The following is a 14435-nucleotide window of genomic DNA, read 5'->3' as shown; positions in this document are numbered from 1 at the left end:
GGCTGACACGGTCCACAGGTGATAATGGGGCTGACACTGTCCACAGGTGGTAATGGGGCTGAGACTGACCACAGGTGATAATGGGGCTGACACTGTCCACAGGTGATAATGGGCTGACACTGTCCACAGGTGATAATGGGGATGACACTGTCCACAGGTGATAATGGTGCTGACCCTATCCACAGGTGATAATTGAGCTGACACCACAGGTGATAATGGGGCTGACACTGTCCACATGTGATAATTGTGCTGACTGTCCAAAGGTGATAATGGTTCTAACACTAACCACAGGAGATAATGGGGCTGACACTGTCCACAGTGGTAATGGGGCTGACACTGTCTACAGGTGATAATGGGGCTGACATTGACCACGTGTGATAATGGTGCTGACACTTTCCACAGGTGATAATGGGCCTGACACTGACCACAGGTGATAATGGCCCTGACACTGACCACAGGTGATAATGGGCCTGACACTATCCACATGTGATAATGGGCCTGACACTATCCACATGTGATAATGGGGTTGTCACTGACCACAGGTTTAATGGGGCTGACACTGACAACAGGTGATAATGGGCCTGACTCTCCACATGTGATGATGGGGTTGTCACTGACCACAGGTGATAATGGGGCTGACACTGTCCACAGTTGATAATGGTGCTGGCACTGCCCAAAGGTGATAATGAGGCTGACACTGATTACAGGTGATAATGGGGTTGACACTGTCTACAGGTGTTAATGGGGCTGACAATGACCACAAGTGATAATGGGGCTGAAACTGTATACAGGTGATAAGGGGGCTGAAACTGTATACAGGTGAAAAGGGGGCTGACACTGACCACAGGTGATAATGGGGCTGAGACTGACCACTGGTGATAATGGGGCTGACACTTTCCACATGTTATAATGGGATTGACACTGTTCACAGGGTATAATGGTGCTGACACTGTCCACAGGTGATAATGGGGCTGACACAGTTCACAGGTGATAATGGGGCTGAGACTGACCACAGGTGATAATGGGGCTGACACGGTCCACAAGTGATAATGGGGCTGAGACTGACTACAGGTCATAATGGGGCTGACACGGTCCACAGGTGATAATGGGGCTGACACTGTCCACAGGTGGTAATGGGGCTGAGACTGACCACAGGTGATAATGGGGCTGACACGGTCCACAGGTGATAATGGGCCTGACACTGTCCACAGGTGATAATGGGGATGACACTGTCCACAGGTGATAATGGTGCTGACCCTATCCACAGGTGATAATTGAGCTGACACCACAGGTGATAATTGGGCTGACACTGTCCACATGTGATAATGGTGCTGACTGTCCACAGGTGATAATGGGGCTGACACTGTCCAAAGGTGATAATGGTTCTAACACTAACCACAGGAGATAATGGGGCTGACACTGTCCACAGTGGTAATGGGGCTGACACTGTCTACAGGTGATAATGGGGCTGACATTGACCACGTGTGATAATGGTGCTGACACTTTCCACAGGTGATAATGGGCCTGACACTGACCACAGGTGATAATGGCCCTGACACTGACCACAGGTGATAATGGGTCTGACACTATCCACATGTGATAATGGGCCTGACACTATCCACATGTGATAATGGGGTTGTCACTGACCACAGGTTTAATGGGGCTGACACTGACAACAGGTGATAATGGGCCTGACTCTCCACATGTGATGATGGGGTTGTCACTGACCACAGGTGATAATGGGGCTGACACTGTCCACAGTTGATAATGGTGCTGACACTGCCCAAAGGTGATAATGAGGCTTACACTGATCACAGGTGATAATGGGGTTGACACTGTCTACAGGTGTTAATGCGGCTGACAATGACCACAAGTGATAATGGGGCTGAAACTGTATACAGGTGATAATGGGGCTGAAACTGTATACAGGTGATAAGGGGGCTGACACTGACCACAGGTGATAATGGGGCTGAGACTGACCACAGGTGATAATGGGGCTGACACTTTCCACATGTGATAATGGGATTGACACTGTTCACAGGGGATAATGGTGCTGACACTGTCCACAGGTGATAATGGGGCTGACACAGTTCACAGGTGATAATGGGGCTGAGACTGACCACAGGTGATAATGAGGCTGACACGGTCCACAAGTGATAATGGGGCTGAGACTGACTACAGGTGATAATGGGGCTGACACGGTCCACAGGTGATAATGGGGCTGACACTCTCCACAGATGGTAATGGGGCTGAGACTGACCACAGGTGATAATGGGGCTGACACGGTCCACAGGTGATAATGGGCCTGACACTGTCCACAGGTGATAATGGGGATGACACTGTCCACAGGTGATAATGGTGCTGACCCTATCCACAGGTGATAATTGAGCTGACACCACAGGTGATAATGGGGCTGACACTGTCCACATGTGATAATGGTGCTGACTGTCCACAGGTGATAATGGGGCTGACACTGTCCACAGGTGATAATGGTTCTAACACTAACCACAGGAGATAATGGGGCTGACACTGTCCACAGGTGATAATGGTGCTGACACTGTCCACGGGTGATAATTGAGATGACACTGTCCACAGGTGATAATGGGTCTGACACTGACCACATGTGCCAATGGGGCTGACACTGTCCACAGGTGATAATGGTGCTGACACTGGCCACAGGTGATAATGGTGCAGACACTGTCCACAAGTGATAATGGGGCTGACACTGTCCACAGGTGATAATAGGACTGACACTGTCCCCAGGTGATAATGGGGCTGACACTGACCATAGGTGATAGTAGAGTAGACCTGACACTGACCACAGGTGATAATGGAGCTGACACTCCACAGGTGATAATGGTACTGACACTGTCCACAGGTGATAATGGAACTGACACTGTCCACAGGTGATAATGGGACTGACACTGTCCCCAGGTGAAAATGGGACTGACACTGTCCCCAGGTGATAATGTGGCTGACACTGACCACAGGTGGTAATGTGGCTGACACTGACCACAGGTGATAATGGAGTTGACACTGATCACAGGTGATAATGGGGCTGACATTGACCACAGGTGATAATGGAGTTGACTCTGACCACAGGTGATAATGGTGCTGACACTGTCCACAGGTGATAATGGAGTTGACATTGATCACAGGTGGTAATGGGGCTGACACTGACCACAGGTGATAATGGAGTTGACACTGACCACAGGTGATAATGGTGCTGACACTGTCCACAGGTGATAATGGGGCTGACACTGTCTGCAGGTGATAATGGGGCCGAGTCTGACCACTGGTGATAATGGGGATGACACTTTCCACATGTGATAATGGGGCTGACACTGTCAACAGGTGGTAATGTGGCTGACACTGACCACAGGTGATAATGAGCTGACACTGTTCGCAGGTGATAGTGAGGCTGACACTGTCCACAGGTGATAATTGGGCTGACACCACAGGTTATAATGGGGCTGTGACTGACCACAGGTGATAATGGTGCTGACACTGTCCGCAGAGGATAATGGGGCTGACACTGACCACAGGTGATAATGAGTCTGACACTGTCCACAAGTGTATAATGAGGCTGACACTGACCACAGGTTATAATGGGGGTTACACTGACAACAGGTGATAATGGGCCTGACACTGTCTACGTGTGATAATGGGGCTGTCACTGACCACAGGTTTAATGGGGCTGACACTGTTTACAGTTGATAATGGTGCTGACACTGTACATAGGTGATAATGGGGCTGACACTGATCACAGGTGATATTGGGGTTGACACTGTCTACAGGTGATAATGGGGCTGGCACTGACCACAGGTCATAATCGCACTTAAACTGTCCACAGGGGATAATGGGGCTGACACTGTCCACAGGTAATAATGTGGCTGACACTGACTACAGGTGATAATGGGGCTGACACTCACCACAGATGATAATGGAGTCGACACTGATCACAGGTGATAATAGGGCTGACACTGACAACAGGTGATAATGGAGTTGACACCACAGGTGATAATGGGGTTGACACTGTCCGCAGGGGATAATGAAGTTGACACTGTCCACAGGGGATAATGGGGCTGACACTGACCACAGGTCATAATGGGGCTGACACTGTCTACAGGTGATAATAGGGCTGACACTGTCTACAGGTGATAGTGGGGCTGACAATGTCCATAGGTGATAATGGGGCTGACATTGTCCACAGGTGATAATGGGGCTGACACTATCTACAGGTGATATTGGAGCTGACACTGTTCACAGTGGTAATGGGGCTGATATTGTCTACAGGTGATAATGGGGCTGACATTGACCACGTGTGATAATGGTGCTGACACAGACCACAGGTGATAATGGGCCTGACACTGACCACAGGTGATAATGGGGCTGACACTCACCACAGGTGATAATGGAGTCAACACTGATCACAGGTGATAATGGGGCTGACACTGACAACAGGTGATAATGGAGTTGACACTCACCACAGGTGATAATGGGGTTGACACTGTCCGCAGGGGATAATGGGGTTGACACTGTCCACAGGGGATAATGGGGCTGACACTGACAACATATGATAATGGGGCTGACACTGTTTACAGGTGATAATAGGGCTAACACTGTCTACAGGTGATAGTGGGGCGACACTGTCCATAGGTGATAATGGGGCTGACACTGTCCACAGGTGATAATAGGGCTGACACTGTCTACAGGTGATATTGGGGCTGACACTGTCCACAGTGGTAATGGGGCTGACACTGTCTACAGGTGATAATGGGGCTGACATTGACCACGTGTGATAATGTTACTGACACTTTCCACAGGTGATAATGGGCCTGACTCTGACCACATGTGATAATGGGCCTGACACTATCCACATGTGATAATGGGGTTGTCACTGACCACAGGTTTAATGGGGCTGACACTGACAACAGGTGATAATGGCCCTGACACTGACCACAGGTGATAATGGGCCTGACACTATCCACATGTGATAATGGGCCTGACACTATCCACATATGATAATGGGGTTGTCACTGACCACAGGTTTAATGGGGCTGACACTGACAACAGGTGATAATGGGCCTGACTCTCCACATGTTATGATGGGGTTGTCACTGACCACAGGTGATAATGGGGCTGACAGTGTACACAGTTGATAATGGTGCTGACACTGCCCAAAGGTGATAATGAGGCTGACACTGATCACAGGTGATAATGGGGCTGACACTTTCCACATGTGATAATGGGATTGACACTGTTCACAGGGGATAATGGTGCTGACACTGTCCACAGGTGATAATATGGCTGACACTGACCACAGGTGATAATGGTGCTGACACTGTCCACAGGGGATAATGGGGCTGACACTGACCACAGGTGATAATGGGGCTGACACTGTCCACAGGTGATAATGGGGCTGACACTGTCCACAGGTTATAATGGGGCTGAGACTGTTCACATGTGATAATGGGGCTGACACTAATCACAGGTGATAATGGTGCTGACACTGTCCACATGGGAAAATGGGGCTGACACTGATCACAGGTGATAATGGGGTTGTCACTGTCTACAGGTGTTAATGAGGCTGACAATGACCACAAGTGATAATGGGGCTGAAACTGTCCACAGGTGATAAAGGGGCTGACACTGACCACAGGTGATTTTGGGGCTGAGACTGACCACTGGTGATAATGGGGCTGACACTGACCACAGGTGATAATGGGGCTGACACTTTCCACATGTAATAATGGGATTGACACTGTTCACACGGGATAATGGTGCTGACACTGTCCACATGTGATAATGGGGCTGACACTGACCACAGGTGATAATGGTGCTGACACTGTCCACAGGTGATAATGGGGCTGACACTGACCACAGGTGATAATGGGGCTGACACTGTCCACAGGTCATAATCGCACTTAAACTGTCCACAGGTGATAATGGGGCTGACACTGTCCACAGGTAATAATGTGGCTGACACTGACTACAGGTGATAATGGGGCTGACACTCACCACAGATGATAATGGAGTCGACACTGATCACAGGTGATAATAGGGCTGACACTGACAACAGGTGATAATGGAGTTGACACCACAGGTGATAATGGGGTTGACACTGTCCGCAGGGGATAATGAAGTTGACACTGTCCACAGGGGATAATGGGGCTGACACTGACCACAGGTCATAATGGGGCTGACACTGTCTACAGGTGATAATAGGGCTGACACTGTCTACAGGTGATAGTGGGGCTGACAATGTCCATAGGTGATAATGGGGCTGACATTGTCCACAGGTGATAATGGGGCTGACACTATCTACAGGTGATATTGGAGCTGACACTGTTCACAGTGGTAATGGGGCTGATATTGTCTACAGGTGATAATGGGGCTGACATTGACCACGTGTGATAATGGTGCTGACACAGACCACAGGTGATAATGGGCCTGACACTGACCACAGGTGATAATGGGGCTGACACTCACCACAGGTGATAATGGAGTCAACACTGATCACAGGTGATAATGGGGCTGACACTGACAACAGGTGATAATGGAGTTGACACTCACCACAGGTGATAATGGGGTTGACACTGTCCGCAGGGGATAATGGGGTTGACACTGTCCACAGGGGATAATGGGGCTGACACTGACAACATATGATAATGGGGCTGACACTGTTTACAGGTGATAATAGGGCTAACACTGTCTACAGGTGATAGTGGGGCGACACTGTCCATAGGTGATAATGGGGCTGACACTGTCCACAGGTGATAATAGGGCTGACACTGTCTACAGGTGATATTGGGGCTGACACTGTCCACAGTGGTAATGGGGCTGACACTGTCTACAGGTGATAATGGGGCTGACATTGACCACGTGTGATAATGTTACTGACACTTTCCACAGGTGATAATGGGCCTGACTCTGACCACATGTGATAATGGGCCTGACACTATCCACATGTGATAATGGGGTTGTCACTGACCACAGGTTTAATGGGGCTGACACTAACAACAGGTGATAATGGCCCTGACACTGACCACAGGTGATAATGGGCCTGACACTATCCACATGTGATAATGGGCCTGACACTATCCACATATGATAATGGGGTTGTCACTGACCACAGGTTTAATGGGGCTGACACTGACAACAGGTGATAATGGGCCTGACTCTCCACATGTTATGATGGGGTTGTCACTGACCACAGGTGATAATGGGGCTGACAGTGTACACAGTTGATAATGGTGCTGACACTGCCTAAAGGTGATAATGAGGCTGACACTGATCACAGGTGATAATGGGGCTGACACTTTCCACATGTGATAATGGGATTGACACTGTTCACAGGGGATAATGGTGCTGACACTGTCCACAGGTGATAATATGGCTGACACTGACCACAGGTGATAATGGTGCTGACACTGTCCACAGGGGATAATGGGGCTGACACTGACCACAGGTGATAATGGGGCTGACACTGTCCACAGGTGATAATGGGGCTGACACTGTCCACAGGTTATAATGGGGCTGAGACTGTTCACATGTGATAATGGGGCTGACACTAATCACAGGTGATAATGGGGTTGTCACTGTCTACAGGTGTTAATGAGGCTGACAATGACCACAAGTGATAATGGGGCTGACACTGTTTACAGGTGATAATAGGGCTAACACTGTCTACAGGTGATAGTGGGGCGACACTGTCCATAGGTGATAATGGGGCTGACACTGTCCACAGGTGATAATAGGGCTGACACTGTCTACAGGTGATATTGGGGCTGACACTGTCCACAGTGGTAATGGGGCTGACACTGTCTACAGGTGATAATGGGGCTGACATTGACCACGTGTGATAATGTTACTGACACTTTCCACAGGTGATAATGGGCCTGACTCTGACCACATGTGATAATGGGCCTGACACTATCCACATGTGATAATGGGGTTGTCACTGACCACAGGTTTAATGGGGCTGACACTGACAACAGGTGATAATGGCCCTGACACTGACCACAGGTGATAATGGGCCTGACACTATCCACATGTGATAATGGGCCTGACACTATCCACATATGATAATGGGGTTGTCACTGACCACAGGTTTAATGGGGCTGACACTGACAACAGGTGATAATGGGCCTGACTCTCCACATGTTATGATGGGGTTGTCACTGACCACAGGTGATAATGGGGCTGACAGTGTACACAGTTGATAATGGTGCTGACACTGCCCAAAGGTGATAATGAGGCTGACACTGATCACAGGTGATAATGGGGCTGACACTTTCCACATGTGATAATGGGATTGACACTGTTCACAGGGGATAATGGTGCTGACACTGTCCACAGGTGATAATATGGCTGACACTGACCACAGGTGATAATGGTGCTGACACTGTCCACAGGGGATAATGGGGCTGACACTGACCACAGGTGATAATGGGGCTGACACTGTCCACAGGTGATAATGGGGCTGACACTGTCCACAGGTGATAATGGGGCTGACACTGTCCACAGGTTATAATGGGGCTGAGACTGTTCACATGTGATAATGGGGCTGACACTAATCACAGGTGATAATGGGGTTGTCACTGTCTACAGGTGTTAATGAGGCTGACAATGACCACAAGTGATAATGGGGCTGAAACTGTCCACAGGTGATAAAGGGGCTGACACTGACCACAGGTGATTTTGGGGCTGAGACTGACCACTGGTGATAATGGGGCTGACACTGACCACAGGTGATAATGGGGCTGACACTTTCCACATGTAATAATGGGATTGACACTGTTCACACGGGATAATGGTGCTGACACTGTCCACATGTGATAATGGGGCTGACACTGACCACAGGTGATAATGGTGCTGACACTGTCCACAGGTGATAATGGGGCTGACACTGACCACAGGTGATAATGGGGCTGACACTGTCCACAGGTGATAATGGGGCTGACACTGTCCACAGGTTATAATGGGGCTGAGACTGTTCACATGTGATAATGGGGCTGACACTAATCACAGGTGATAATGGTGCTGACACTGTCCACAGGGGATAATGGGGCTGACACTGACCACAGGTGATAATGGGCCTGACACTGTCCACAGGTGATAATGGTGCTGACACTGTCCACAGGGGATAATGGTGCTGATACTGACCACAGGTGATAATAGTGCTGACACTGTCCACAGGGGATAATGGGCCTGATGCTGTCCACAGGTGATAATGGTGCTGACATTGACCACAGGTGCTGACACTGTCCACAGGGGATAATGGAGCTGACACTGTCCACAGGGGATAATGGGCCTGACACTGTCCACAGGTGATAATGGTGCTGACACTGTCCACAGGGGATAATGGAGCTGACACTGTCCACAGGTGATAATGGGGCTGACACTGACCACAGATGATAATGGTGCTGACACTGTCCACAGGGGATAATGGAGCTGACACTGTCCACAGGTGATAATGGAGCTGACGCTGACCACAGGTGATAATTGGGCTGACACTGTCCACAGGTGATATGGAGCTGACACTGTCCACAGGTGATAATGGGGCTGACACTGTCCACAGGTTATAATGGGGCTGAGACTGTTCACATGTGATAATGGGGCTGACACTGTCCACATGTAATAATGGTGCTGACACTAACAGAAGATAATGGGACTGACACTGTCCACAGGTGATAATGCTGCTGACACTGTCCACATGTGATAATGGGGCTTACACTGTTCACAGGTTATAATGGTGCTCACACTGACCACAGGTGATAATGGTGCTGACACTGTCCGCAAGTGATAAAGGGGGCTCACACTGACCATAAGTGATAATAGGGCTGACATTGTCCTCATGTGATAATGGTTCTGACACTGACCACAGGTGATAATTGAGCTGACACTGGCCTCAGTTGATAATGGGTCTGACACTGACCACAGATAATAATTGAGCTGACACTGTCCACAAGTGTATAATGAGGCTGACACTGACCACAAGTTATAATGGGGGTTACACTGACAACAGGTGATAATGGGCCTAACACTGTCTACGTGTGATAATGGGGCTGTCACTGACCACAGGTTTAATGGGGCTGACACTGTCCAAAGGTGATAATTGGGCTGACACTGACAACAGGTGATAATGGGCCTGACACTCCACATGTGATAATGGGGCTGTCACTGACCACAGGTGATAATGGGGCTGACACTGTTTACAGTTGATAATGGTGCTGACACTGTACATACGTGATAATGGGGCTGACACTGATCACAGGTGATATTGGGGTTGACACTGTCTACAGGTGATAATGGGGCTGACACTGACCACAGGTCATAATCGCACTTAAACTGTCCACAGGTGATAATGGGGCTGACACTGTCCACAGGTAATAATGTGGCTGACACTGACTACAGGTGATAATGGGGCTGACACTCACCACAGGTGATAATGGAGTCGACACTGATCACAGGTGATAATGGGGCTGACACTCACAACAGGTGATAATGGGATTGACACTATCCGCAGGGGAAAATGGGGTTGACACTGTCCACAGGGGATAATGGGGCTGACACTGACCGCAGGTGATAATGGGGCTGACACTGTCTACAGGTGATAATAGGGCTAACACTGTCTACAGGTGATAGTGGGGTTGACACTGTCCATAGGTGATAATGGGGCTGACACTGTCCACAGGTGATAATAGGGCTGACACTGTCTACAGGTGATATTGGGGCTGACACTGTCCACAGTGGTAATGGGGCTGACACTGTCTACAGGTGATAATGGGGCTGACATTGACCACGTGTGAAAATGGTGCTGACACTTTCCACAGGTGATAATGGGCCTGACACTGACCACAGGTGAAAATGGCCCTGACACTGACCACAGGTGATAATGGCCCTGACACTATCCACATGTGATAATGGGCCTGACACTATCCATATGTGATAATGGGGTTGTCACTGACCACAGGTTTAATGGGGCTGACACTGACAACAGGTGATAATGGGCCTGACTCTCCACATGTGATGATGGGGTTGTCACTGACCACAGGTGATAATGGGGCTGACACTGTCCACAGTTGATAATGGTTCTGGCACTGCCTAAAGGTGATAATGAGGCTGACACTGATCACAGGTGATAATGGGGTTGACACTGTCTACAGGTGTTAATGGGGCTGACAATGACCACAAGTGATAATGGGGCTGAAACTGTATACAGGTGATAAGGGGGCTGACACTGACCACAGGTGATAATGGGGCTGAGACTGACCACTGGTGATAATGGGGCTGACACTGACCACAGAAGATTATGGGGCTGACACTTTCCACATGTGATAAAGGGATTGACACTGTTCACAGGGGATAATGGTGCTGACACTGTCCACAGGTGATAATGGGGCTGACACAGTCCACAAGTGATAATGGGGCTGAGACTGACCACAGGTGATAATTGGGCTGACACGGTCCACAGGTGATAATGGGGCTGACACTGTCCACAGGTGGTAATGGGGCTGAGACTGACCACATGTGATAATGGGGCTGACACGGTCCACAGGTGATAATGGGCCTGACACTGTCCACAGGTGATAATGGGGATGACACTGTCCACAGGTGATAATGGTGCTGACCCTATCCACAGGTGATAATTGAGCTGACACCACAGGTGATAATGGGGCTGACACTGTCCACATGTGATAATGGTGCTGACTGTCCACAGGTGATAATGGGGCTGACACTGTCCACAGGTGATAATGGTTCTAACACTAACCACAGGAGATAATGGGGCTGACACTGTCCACAATGGTAATGGGGCTGACACTGTCTACAGGTGATAATGGGGCTGACATTGACCACGTGTGATAATGGTGCTGACACTTTCCACATGTGATAATGGGCCTGACACTATCCACATGTGATAATGGGGTTGTCACTGACCACAGGTTTAATGGGGCTGACACTGACAACAGGTGATAATGGGCCTGACTCTCCACATGTGATGATGGGGTTGTCACTGTCCACAGGTGATAATGGGGCTGACACTGTCCACAGTTGATAATGGTGCTGACACTGCCCAAAGGTGATAATGAGGCTGACACTGATCACAGGTGATAATGGGGTTGACACTGTCTACAGGTGTTAATGGGGCTGACAATGACCACAAGTGATAATGGGGCTGAAACTGTATACAGGTGATAATGGGGCTGAAACTGTATACAGGTGATAAGGGGGCTGACACTGACCACAGGTGATAATGGGGCTGAGACTGACCACTGGTGATAATGGGGCTGACACTCACCACAGGTGATAATGGGGCTGACACTTTCCACATGTGATAATGGGATTGACACTGTTCACAGGGGATAATGGTGCTGACACTGTCCACAGGTGATAATGGGGCTGACACAGTTCACAGGTGATAATGGGGCTGAGACTGACCATAGGTGATAATGGGGCTGACACGGTCCACAAGTGATAATGGGGCTGAGACTGACCACAGGTGATAATGGGGCTGACACGGTCCACAGGTAATAATGGGGCTGACACTCTCCACAGGTGGTAATGGGGCTGAGACTGACCACAGGTGATAATGGGGCTGACACGGTCCACAGGTGATAATGGGCCTGACACTGTCCACAGGTGATAATGGGGATGACACTGTCCACAGGTGATAATGGTGCTGACCCTATCCACAGGTGATAATTGAGCTGACACCACAGGTGATAATGGGGCTGACACTGTCCACATGTGATAATGGTGCTGACTGTCCACAGGTGATAATGGGGCTGACACTGTCCACAGGTGATAATGGTTCTAACACTAACCACAGGAGATAATGGGGCTGACACTGTCCACAATGGTAATGGGGCTGACACTGTCTACAGGTGATAATGGGGCTGACATTGACCACGTGTGATAATGGTGCTGACACTTTCCACATGTGATAATGGGCCTGACACTATCCACATGTGATAATGGGGTTGTCACTGACCACAGGTTTAATGGGGCTGACACTGACAACAGGTGATAATGGGCCTGACTCTCCACATGTGATGATGGGGTTGTCACTGTCCACAGGTGATAATGGGGCTGACACTGTCCACAGTTGATAATGGTGCTGACACTGCCCAAAGGTGATAATGAGGCTGACACTGATCACAGGTGATAATGGGGTTGACACTGTCTACAGGTGTTAATGGGGCTGACAATGACCACAAGTGATAATGGGGCTGAAACTGTATACAGGTGATAATGGGGCTGAAACTGTATACAGGTGATAAGGGGGCTGACACTGACCACAGGTGATAATGGGGCTGAGACTGACCACTGGTGATAATGGGGCTGACACTCACCACAGGTGATAATGGGGCTGACACTTTCCACATGTGATAATGGGATTGACACTGTTCACAGGGGATAATGGTGCTGACACTGTCCACAGGTGATAATGGGGCTGACACAGTTCACAGGTGATAATGGGGCTGAGACTGACCATAGGTGATAATGGGGCTGACACGGTCCACAAGTGATAATGGGGCTGAGACTGACCACAGGTGATAATGGGGCTGACACGGTCCACAGGTAATAATGGGGCTGACACTCTCCACAGGTGGTAATGGGGCTGAGACTGACCACAGGTGATAATGGGGCTGACACGGTCCACAGGTGATAATGGGCCTGACACTGTCCACAGGTGATAATGGGGATGACACTGTCCACAGGTGATAATGGTGCTGACCCTATCCACAGGTGATAATTGAGCTGACACCACAGGTGATAATGGGGCTGACACTGTCCACATGTGATAATGGTGCTGACTGTCCACAGGTGATAATGGGGCTGACACTGTCCACAGGTGATAATGGTGCTGACACTGTCCACAGGTGATAATTGAGCTGACACTGTCCACAGGTGATAATGGGTCGGACACTGACCACATGTGCCAATGGGGCTGACACTGTCCACAGGTGATAATGGTGCTGACACTGTCCACAGGTGATAATTGAGCTGACACTGTCCACAGGTGATAATGGGTCGGACACTGACCACATGTGCCAATGGGGCTGACACTGTCCACAGGTGATAATGGTACTGACACTGACCACAGGTGATAATGGTGCAGACACTGTCCACAAGTGATAATGGGGCTGACACTGTCCACAGGTGATAATGGGACTGACACTGTCCCCAGGTGATAATGGGGCTGACACTGACCATAGGTGATAGTAGAGTAGACCTGACACTGTCCACAGGTGATAATGGTACTGACACTGTCCACAGGTGATATTGGGACTGACACTGTCCACAGGTGATAATGGGACTGACACTGTCCCCAGGTGAAAATGGGACTGACACTGTCCCCAGGTGATAATGTGGCTGACACTGACCACAGGTGGTAATGTGGTTGACACTGACCACAGGTGATAATG

The sequence above is a fragment of the Procambarus clarkii genome, chromosome 14 (assembly GCF_040958095.1).
Source record: "Procambarus clarkii isolate CNS0578487 chromosome 14, FALCON_Pclarkii_2.0, whole genome shotgun sequence".
Lineage (NCBI taxonomy): Eukaryota > Metazoa > Arthropoda > Malacostraca > Decapoda > Cambaridae > Procambarus > Procambarus clarkii.
The sequence above is the reverse complement of the archived record's forward strand: the minus strand, read 5'-3'. Positions refer to the sequence as shown.